Source organism: Biomphalaria glabrata, chromosome 7 (assembly GCF_947242115.1).
Source record: "Biomphalaria glabrata chromosome 7, xgBioGlab47.1, whole genome shotgun sequence".
In the NCBI taxonomy this organism is placed as follows: Eukaryota; Metazoa; Mollusca; class Gastropoda; family Planorbidae; genus Biomphalaria; species Biomphalaria glabrata.
In genome coordinates this window covers 19,288,598-19,299,992 of record NC_074717.1, presented here as the reverse complement: position 1 = coordinate 19,299,992, position 11,395 = coordinate 19,288,598, and the positions used below count along the sequence as shown (strand labels likewise).

At 35.8% G+C, this 11,395-nt stretch overlaps 1 long non-coding RNA gene across 1 annotated transcript; it reads left to right on the top strand.

The window, feature by feature from the left end:
* Nucleotides 1-1,954: 1,954 nt before the first annotated feature.
* On the top strand, nt 1,955-11,003 carry LOC106071372 (uncharacterized). Its single transcript, XR_001218414.2, has 2 exons — nt 1,955-3,120; nt 7,829-11,003. It is a non-coding gene; the product is annotated as an uncharacterized LOC106071372 (long non-coding RNA).
* The last annotated feature ends 392 nt before the right edge of the window (nt 11,004-11,395 follow it).

Here is an 11,395-nt window from a genome sequence, read left to right as displayed (position 1 = left end):
ATAAAGAAGTGTGTGTGCGTGTGTATGGGCGTGTGTGAGGCGTTGTTGGGAAGTGTGTATGTGATACTCACTCTATGTATTCAATGTCTACTCTTTATCCAGCAGGAGAGTACATTGTAGTAAGATAAGAAAAGGTCTAGAAATGAGGTCAAAGTCATCACCAACACCAAAGTACCAGAACTAGAATGTCTAGGGAGGTCAAGTATGCTCAGTCAGGGGCCGTCAAAAAAAAAGTAGGTCTTCCATCTACATTACTGCTCACACCCCCGCGACTGGCTAAACTAGATGTTCATTGACAAAGCAAATAGGTTACTATGCAGGAAAAAAAGGGATGCTGCGGGGCAAGGTATAAGAACATTTTTGGCGCCTGGTCATCCCCTATCTCCCGCAGGGCTAAGTCCGTTTATAAAAACTCTATAGTAAATCTTACGATAGTCTTTTATCGAGTGTTCGAGGCTCAATTCTCTAGATTAACACTACAAGAGATCATTTTATCATGAGAGCTCGTTACATGCAGGTGTATACGAGTGTAAGACAAGGCAAAGAAAAACATGGCATTCAAGTTCGGAAATCTTTTTTTAAAACATTTAATGACCTTTGAACTTATTGTATTCTTCCTTTAAGGTACACAATAATTCCAAAATAAAATGTTCATATAATGTTCATTAATTGAAATGATTCTAATACGTTTGACAGAATTTTTAGCGGCCCCCGAAAGGGAAAAGACGCTATTAGTTTTGTGCGAAATGTCTGTCCGTCTGTCCGTCCGTCCCGTTTAGATCTCGTAAACTAGAAAAGATATTGAAAATCCGACATCACAATATTTTAGACCATTCAAAGTTCTGATGCAACGGCTACTTTTTTTTTCCTGAAAGCGAAAAATCTCATTTTTAAAATCAGTTATGCAAGCATTTTTTTTAAAGAGAAAAAGCTAATTAGTATGCATTATAACTTAGATCTAATTTAAAACGAATAGTAATCTTATCAATTTTATTTTCTTGAACATTTGTTTATGAATCTATATCAAAAATTCAAACAAAAGATTACGCCTTTTCAAAACAATTACATTATGTAAAGACCTGGAGAGGCTCGGTAAAGCTTAGCTTCCTAACCGAGGGTCCCGGGTTCGAATCCTGGTGAAGACTGGGATTTTCAACTTCAGAGTCCTTGGGCGCCTCTGAGTCTACCCAGCTCTAATGGGTACCTGACATTGGTTGGGGAAAAGTAAAGGCGGTTGGTCGTTGTGTTGGCTACATGACACCCTCGTTAACCGTAGGCCACAAAAACAGATGAACTTTACATCATCTGCCCTATAGACCACAGGGTCTGAAAGGGGAAGTAGTTAGGCCAGGTTCACATCTAACTTGATATAATTTCATTTGGATGTTCTTTCTGAAAATATTGAAGCCTGCCTGGGTGGACCACTTCGGGGGCCGATTTTAAGTTTGTGTTTCCACACAAACTGTCTTTGTAACCTTGTTTATTTGTTCTGTTTATGGTAAACATTAAATTGTGGTTCTAGTTGCTCACGTTCTCTCACACTGTACAGTGTGTATGTGTCAATAGATGATGTCAATAGGTGATGTCACTAGGTTGTAAACCTTAATGGTTCATACTAATTGCATCTATAAATGTATGTACGTTTGAGAAACTTATAGAATTTTTCAAATGGACAGGAAACTTACACTTTCTGTGCCATCATAACTAGACTGTAGAGTAGAAAGATTAAAGATCAATTTATTTAGTTTATTATCAAAGACAGCGTTACAATGTAGGCCTATGCGAATGAAATTCAAACCATCACATTTGAAGACTTGTATTGATGATGTAGTTAATTTGAACAACAGTCAGCCTGGTAATCAAAACAAACGCCATCTCTGTAACACCAGACACTTAAGTCGGTAAAATTGTTTTTTTCTCCTAGTCACCATTTCACTGTGTCCAATGCAGTATTGCAATGCGGGTGTGGCGCCGTTACGTGGCGAGTGGGCAGACAAGTAGGCGTAGTTTCTTCAACCAGCGACCATGTTATAAATTGGGGGGTCAGCCTGCGTTCTCAAGGATTCATTCATAACTTAAAGAGCCCTTACTTTTTGGAAAGGACTTTTAATAGCTAGAACCATTACAAATTGTTTAAAGTACCAAGATCTAAACAAAACTACTACTAATAAGAATTGGGGAAAAATAGTAATAGTAGAAAAACAAAATCAATTAAAATTGTCTACATTCAAAAAGTATTTATCTGAAACTTATTCTTGTCATATTACTGGAATATCTGTCGCAACAGAAGCAATATTAATAACGTGATACAACTAAAAAAAAACAAAGAGAAGATTACGAAAACAGATCGACGTAAAGATTATCTACTACTTAATTTAAAACAAAAATTGTGAATACTAATTTTTAACATTTTGCAACATTTTGTTACTGACGAGAATATTGTTATAATCATGGAGATATCTAATAAACATTGTAGATCTGGACGAATGTACACCCCAGAGGTCCACGGCAAGAGCTTAGCGTCCCAGTGCTCTGGTCAGTCACTGAAGCATTTCAATAAGGACAATATGGTCCAGGATTCTAGAACCAACTATAGCTTCCTTCAGTCACACTTCCATTCGACAGACAGCCTGGCCAGTGCGCCGTCATCTTCCCGTCATGCAACTGAATTTCTGAGGAACTTTCTCATCCAGTCAGTATCGGGTGAATTTTTGTCTTTGACCAACAAACAGTCCTCCAATTGTATTCTTCTGGCCGTCTTTCTCCTCACAGTCTCCGCCCTGGTGTGCCCTAACGAGGCGAGGTCTGTAGGAGTCTGCAACGGAATTCCCTGCGCCAACGGCGGAAAAATTTTAGTCTCTAACAGTGTTTGGGGCAACTGTAGGTGCAGGTGTCCGTCAGGGTTTGTCGGACCTTACTGTCAGTACGTAGCTGCTTTGACAGATAGCGCTTTGAGTGTCGAAAACAATCTCGTCGACGTAAGCACCCCAATGTGGAGATTTGCTATAGATACACTAATGGGTATAATTATTCGCGCGGTTATTAACGAGGATGAACTTGACGAAGCCAAGTGAATTGGACAACGAGAAAAAGTCAGAGAAGATCTTGGAAAATAACCTGGTAAGTCTATCTATCTATCTATCCATCTATCCATCCATCCATCTCTCCATCTATCTATCTGTCTATCCATTTATCTATCTATCTATCTATCTATCTATCTATCTATCTATCTATCTATCTATCTATCTATCTATCTATCTATCTATCTATCTATCTATCTATCTATCTATCTATCTATCTATCTATCTATCTATCTATAAAAATTACATACTATTTACATTTATAGTACAATGTACTTATGCTGACTCATTCATTAGAAATGTTTTGTTTATATTAATGTTTTGGTTCTCTGTTGGTCTTTACATTTAAGAAAACAAGAACATTTAATTTCATGAATAGTCTTACAATATTCGCTTAATATTCATTTTCATAAACAGACACACCTGCTTTACAGATACCTTTAGACTTGGACAATCAGCAGATTTATACATTTTCATTTAAACCAGCCATGAACACATCAAAATAAGCGCTTAGTATGCATATCATTTCAAGCATGTGATCTTAATTAACCAGTAAGCGCAAATCACGACGGTCTTAACAATAAAACACTGATTAATTTTTGTGCATTTTGGCTTTAATATACACTTTACTCCATTATCTGCGCTGTATGTGGCAAAATATGTAGGTCACAGCCTGAGCTGCGTAGCCACGGGAAATTCTACACTCCTCATTAATCTTTGGACTCAAAGACAAGCCTAATTCTACTCTATACCGATGCCGAAATGTAGCTTACATCTAGCAGAGAGCTCAATGAAATATCACCCGTTAAAACCATACAATTGAAAAAACAGAAACAAAAACAAAATACTTTTTGAATACCAGATCTAGAGCCTAAGCAATGAAATGAACGATAGAAGCATGGGAAGTAATAAAAATGTTTTGACTTGTTTACATTAATACTATTGTAAATCTAAGGCAGGCAACTAAACGAGGTTTTTCAATAAATAAATATGTGCATTTATCCAACAGTACCAACACATAGCAGCCTTGGTTCCTTGGCTCCCACCAATTCAGACTTTCCCAAATCACTTGATACACTGTTCTTTCTTCTCATACAGTCTTCCATCCTCGTTCATTAGGTCACACTGGTGCAATGCAGGGTTACAACAATACATTTATATTTTTTGTCTATTGTTTATTTTATATACCCTTGAAATTGTAAAGAGAATATCTGATTGCATCATAAATAGAATTTTCTAGACGGTTAAATTATTTGAAGAACAGCTAACATTTATTATATGAATTCCTTCGGTACCGTAACTGTTGAATTATTAAGAGTCAACTTTAAATGCCAAAACTATGTACTTTTGGTTGAAATTTTATTTTTGGTTTAAATTGAAAAATTTTAGTAAAATTTAGTAAAATTTTAGTAAGAAAAATACCCTTATTAGATAGACTATAAAGATATAACCATTATGTCTATACAGATTTGTATTCGCTTAAATTCAAAAGCTGGAGTCGCATGTCAGTTTTCTTAGTGACAAAGTTTTTAAACTGTAACTACAAATGTAAAAATAAGTGTAAATATTTTTCTAGAGAGCGTGGTGGTCGAGTGAAAAACGCGTTCGGTTCTAAGCGGAAAATTGAAGGCTGGGAGTTGGATAAAAGTTTTAAGGGCGCTCCATACTGACTCCATACTGACTCCATAGCACAACGAACATAACGGGTACAAGAAAGGCAAATTTTTTAGCTGTCTTTGTGCAAAGACACTAATTGAGCCATTCCACTGATCCAGGCTATCAGAGGCTCGAGTAAGACAGTATTTCTCTATGTGGGATCATTGTTCGGTGTTTTATTGTTTCCATTTAAGAAAGATACAAACAGAAGAAACGAATAAAGAGCAGAACAAACAAACAATTAATTTGAAAGCCAAAAATACAATCTGGTGTGAATTGTAGATTTTGAGAATGTTGCAGAGATTTTAGAAAATGATTTCATCATTTTATTTACCAATCTTTTATGCAAATATCTGTACTATAAATAGTAGAGACAATGACCTTTACTTTTCGTTCGTCTATGCTGTAAAGAGTAGAGCCAATGATCTGCACAGTTCGTAGGTCTATGCTGTCTAGAGCAGAGTCCATATTTAAACTTACTCTAACAAAGAACGTTGGAGATATTTTGAAATTCTAAATTTAAAATCTTAATTTTAACTACGACTCGAACTCGAGAGCTTTTGGTATTACTGATATTCTATATCATTACACCAATTGATTAAAACCGGTGAATTTATAAGATACGAGCACAAAATAGCTCTGTCAGGCGGAATTTCTTTTCAAACTAATATTTTTACCAATTGTATTTGTTTAGCTTTTAGCTTTCTCAATGAGCTATGATCCTAGCACTAGAGAGTTTGTGAAAAGGTGAGGGAAGAATGAGGTATCTTGATAAATGTTTATATTATCATTTTTTAAATGCATAAAAAATTTCACTCAGGGATCAAGATTCTTCGAGGGGAATAATTCAATTTATACCATCACATTTGACAAGTACGATTTCTATCCCTTGTTCAAAATACCTAACAAAATCATTTATTAGCCTACCAATAGTTCACTAACTAATAGTTTTTTTAATTGATTCATGTGTTGTCAGCGTAATTTCAGCGTAATCCGAGTTTGGATGTGGGAGAAATAACATGCACAAACTTAAGACCAGACAGACAGACAGACAGAGTTGATAGAAACATTGTAAAAAACAAGAGTTGAAGAGAGATTATTTTGCAAAATAAAAAATTCAGTCATTTTTTACTTTGAGAGTTATCTCACTTTCAATTTTGCAATTGTTTCGAGAAATTACCCAAATAAATTTATTTTACTTTCAATTGTGAACCCTGGAAACAAGATAAAACCTCAATATTTAAAATAATTTCAATGCAGAAGTTGGAGATACATGCCAGCGTGGCGCAGTTTTAAATACAAATGTCAATATGCAGATTAGTCTTGGCACAACGGAGTCGGAGTGTCATGCCAGCGTGGCGCCTTTTTTAATACAAATGTCAATGTCATCAATCTAAAAATTGTCAGCGTGATGGCCGAGAAGTAAAACGCTTTCGCTTTCTGAGCGGATAGTCTGTCGCTCTCATCTTAGTTCAGGCTGAAATGTTCAGTCCGTCTTGAAGTGAGTGTCCGAGCACAAGTATGGATTTTTTTTGGTCAGTTACAGAAATAATTTTTCAAAATTTCAACATCATCCAAAAAAAAAAAAAAAGAGAGAGGGTACACGCAGACAGAGTGTCTCAAAACACTTTGTAAATATTAATTCCTAATTCATGTTCAGATAGCATAGAGTCAACTACTCATTGTTCATGTTCAGATAGCATAGTCAACTACTCATTGTTCATGTTCAGATAGCATAGTCAACTACTCATTGTTCATGTTCAGATAGCATAGTCAACTACTCATTTTTCATGTTCAGATAGCATAGTCAACTACTCATTGTTCATGTTCAGATATCATAGTCAACTACTCATTGTTCTTGGTGAGAACATTTAAGCCTTAAATGAAATGTGTGGTTGTTACTTGAGTTTTTGACTTACGTCTTTTGATTCTAAAGAAAATGTGATACCCGGTCAAATAGATGAGCTGTTCACTATTGACCTCATAGGTTTGGTATTAAAGAGTAACTTTCTTGAACACACCCTGTAGGTGTTTGTACATACCAACTATATGATGGGAATAAACATTGTCCTAAAGATCAAGCCCTTGAAAGCATTATGTTTAATGAATGAATTAGGAGCCGCTATTTAAGTGTTACTTAATCTCTTTCCTTATGGAATAGAATTAAAATTATGCCTAATCAGTAACTCCCATCCTCTCTCACGTGCACACACCTGCCTCTCTCAGCGTCCTCCTACGCGTTCACAATCACATGATTGAAGAGTGACGCACCTTGATTGGGGAAATGTTTGATCAGGTCATGATGCTCGGCTTATACAATACATGTGGTCAGCTTGAAATGAATGTTCTTATTTAGAGTTTATGTGTGGGTTGCTTTGTGTAGAGCGTGTCACAGATTGTACTACTAAAAGAAAGTTTGCTTAGTAAGAGGATTGCAAAACCTCCCTTTGGCTACACATAAAATTGTAGGTATCTAGTTTGTTTTAATTTTAATTTGAAGAACTGATTTTTAGCTTCAAACCCTGCTGGAGGGGTTTTTAAACTCAAAACCCTCTGGAGGGAGGTTTCATAACATAAAATCTCTCTTGGCTACGCTCATAGAATCTGATGACTGTTGTATGCTTTTGTCTTATATTGACTAAGGGGTTTTGTCGTAAAAAAAAATTGGAGGGACTTTAAAACTTCAAATCCCCTTTGCTACGGTCATGGAATTTAGTGACTCTCGTTTGCACTATTTTTTTTTATAGAAGACGAGGGTATTAACTCAAAACCATGTTGACGGTAATTTTAAGCTCAAAACCACCAAGATTAATTAGAAATGCATTATTTCCCGTGGCTATGCAGCCCCAGCTGTGACCTACATATTTTGCCACAACCAGAGTAGGCATAACCATTGTCCGCCGGTGGTCGATATAGATTTTCGTTTCGCCGACTACGTCTGTCCTTAGCAGCGGATAGTCAAATAGTGGACAGACTTTGTTCAATGAGACATGACTGTCTCGGCAGCGGATAGTCAAATAGTGGACAGACTTTGTTCAATGAGACATGACTGTGACTTAGATCTTGACATGATTTTATTTTATTTTCCACAGATTGCTCCAAAGTTCGACGACTCCCAATCTGCAGATTCCCTTCAACAGCGATACATTCCTTTTGAATCTCACTAATGTAGAACTATCTACTTCACTTTGACATTCAACAATATTTCGATAAAAGACCGATGGATCTCAAACAAATTCGACTCTCCTCAACTGGCTCAAAACTCTGAAAGACGACATCTTTGTTTTAATTTTAGCTTTTCAAAGTAGGATCAATGTTATGAAATATTTCTTTAAACATATTAATAGGCCACACAAACGCGTTGATCGGGGTGCAATTGTTTGAGCTCTATGTCTATTATGTATTTCTGTGTATAAGATTTTCTAAATGTGTTAATTTTAAGTGTCCAGTAAATGAACAACTAATAAGGTCATTTGTAAGTGTCCAGTCAATGAACAACTAATAAGGTCATCTGTAAGTGTCCAGTCAATGAACAACTAATAAGGTCATCTGTAAGTGTCCAGTCAATGAACAACTAATAAGGTCATCTGTAAGTGTCCAGTCAATGAACAACTAATAAGGTCATCTGTAAGGGCCCAGTCAATGAACAACTAATAAGGTCATTTGTAAGTGTCCAGTCAATGAACAACTAATAAGGTCATTTGTAAGGGCCCAGTCAATGATTTCTTATCAACGTCTAACACCAAGCTAGGGTATAAACAGATAACACGTGACAGATCGCATGACATAACCCATTGCATATTAACACATGACATAATCCATAGCTTAACACATGACAACTCAAGACACATGATATAACACATGACATAAAACATTAACACATGACATAACACATGATAAATGGCATAACACGTGACACATTATACATAACATATGACACATTATACATATTACATAATGCATAAACATGACACATGATAACACAAGAGCTATGTTGAAAAAGTACTTGTACTAATCTATTGTCCAGCTAACTGATACATGTCATTAAAATGTAGGCTTGGTGACAAAATAACGTTACTAAATTAAAATCATGAGCCAATATTCTCTAGCACTTACAAGATGGACATTCATTAAATCCAATCAAATGTCATTGTATTGAAGGATTGGGATTCTCTTCTGCTGAAGCAGGTCTGATTAATAACAAGAATCTTCGTATGCATTTGTTTAATCCAAAAGATTTTTTCTATGTTCGTTGTCATATGTACTGTCACCATTATTACAATGGGATTTTTTTTTTAATTCGGTAGAGGCTTTATTACCTTATTAACAAAATATTGAATTATTTGTTATATTTTGTTACTTTTTGTGATATTTGTAATACAGTGTTAATAATCATTGCAGAATTAAAGTAGATCTGGTCAAATAACAATTGAATGTCTTGTGTTTAACCAGCTGGCCTCATTAAAGGAAATCAGTTCGTGGAGTTAGGAACCATTTCTTGCTTGTTTTTATACTAGTGTTTAAAGACCACGTGCTATTATCAATATTAGAGTTTTTAGAATGCTATTAGAAAATGTGCAAGCTGATATACCTACATCATATCAGAGAGGGTGATGCAGCTCTAGTGTGCGTCTAGCTCCACACCATGCCGCCCCCACTTATAGACTTCATTTTAACGATTTTCTTGTTCAAATGAGCGACACACACATTCTGTGACCAACAGACTTGCAGTGCGGCCATCAATCACACACGTACACAGTGGAGGAGATGTGCTAGATAGAAACAACAGCAGCATGAAAGTGATACCGTGACAGTAATACCGTGATAATGATACCGTGACAGTGATACCGTGACAGTGATACCGTGAAAGTGTATGCCATGTGACATACACGATATTTAAAACTGCCTGTTTTTTGTTTTGATCTCAGGCACTGCTTCTGTTGATCAATTGTCTGGAGGATATGGAGTGCACGTCCGATGACTATATAAGTGTATTGCTAAGTATAGATTTATAATGTCTAAATTAGATCTACTGTATTCAAACTCAAACTTAAGCAATGCTTCCTGCCATGTTAGAAACAAAAATGATGTGTTTAGCTTTTATTTATTAATCCCCCCCTCCAGACATAGACGGCGAAAATCGACCACTGGTGGACAATGGTTGTGCCTGCGCTGGATGTGGCAAAATATGTGTCTAAATTATGTATTGTATTTACTCAATTTGACAATGTGTATCCCTACTCTGTACCTGGATGACAACCAAAATAAACTTGTTGGCTTCAACATGTTCCAAATGGACTCTCATCTTTCATGCTCTATGTCCATAGTATTAATGATCATGTTTTGTTATGTGTGTGTTTTAAAGTGATATCTATAAAACAAATGTTTAAAGAACTGCTAGAAAATCAATTCTGTAAACAAAAAATACTATTTCTTATTTTTATTTTATGCAATTTGATTTCATTGTACTCTTAGCAAAGCAAGCAGAAACATCATTTCGATACCATTTTGCTTTTAAGTAATAGTGTTTCAAAATTTCTAAAAGAATTAAAGTACTGATATAACACGGCTTTAAACTTTGTTCCTAATTATCAAATTAATTTTTCTATGAAATGACATGGTCGCGTGATGACCTAATGAGTGTTTTTACTACCATTGGTTGCTAAAAATAGTTCAAATCTATTGGCTTGTGGTTCTGACACTAGGCCATCACTGTGGTAACGATTCCTTTAGATCTACGTGTGTGTGGTCCTGGGCCGTCACTGTGGTAACGATTCCTTTAGATCTACGTGTGTGTGGTCCTGGGCCATCACTGTGATAACGATTCCTTTAGATCTACGTGTTTTGATTTCTTTTGCTTCTCTTTATTTAGTTGACCTCTTGTACTAGACATTTTAAAGCAGATATTCCTCTGCTGACTCATCCTTTATTTATTTCTAGCGAATGTTTTGTTATGGTTAGGGTTTAACTGTTAATATTTATCTAAGACGTACACTTACGACAGTATAACTCCAATGAAGAGCTGTGACCATATGTGACCGAGAATCATAGCTCCTGTTGTAATATGGCTACTATCCGTGGGTTAGTTTGGTATTTTGTTTTTTGTTTCAACTTAATTGATGCATAATGAATGGTTGCTAAATGAATTGAGCAGATTTTTGCTGAGACTGTAACCAAAACACATACTTGTATCTTGCCTGTTAAAGCTTGTTGTTATTTTAATTTATTATTTTATTGGGAATAAAGTGTTGCTACAAAAAGGAAAAATTGGTTTGCTTTTTATTTAAAGAAAAAGTGATATATGTGTAATGACACAAGATGCGTAGAAGTTGATGTGAATCGGGTTTTTCCTAAGTAATGTGACGAGTAAGAACAGAGTAGGATTATGAACAAGAAGAATAACGGACAAGACGCCTAAGAGGACGACGCTAGGCTATCGACGACAGAGGACTGTGCCCTTTTTATTGTTTATTAAATTGTTGAAGTTATCAGCCTGCGTTATTAAGTATATTCTTGATTCATTCTGTTGTTGTGTCATATGGACTCGCATGCACCAGTAACATATATATACTCATCAACAAAATAGACCATCAACAGATGTGGCGACCCACGACGGCCAGGGCGTCATTTTGATCTACAATCTAGTTAACTTCGTGTTC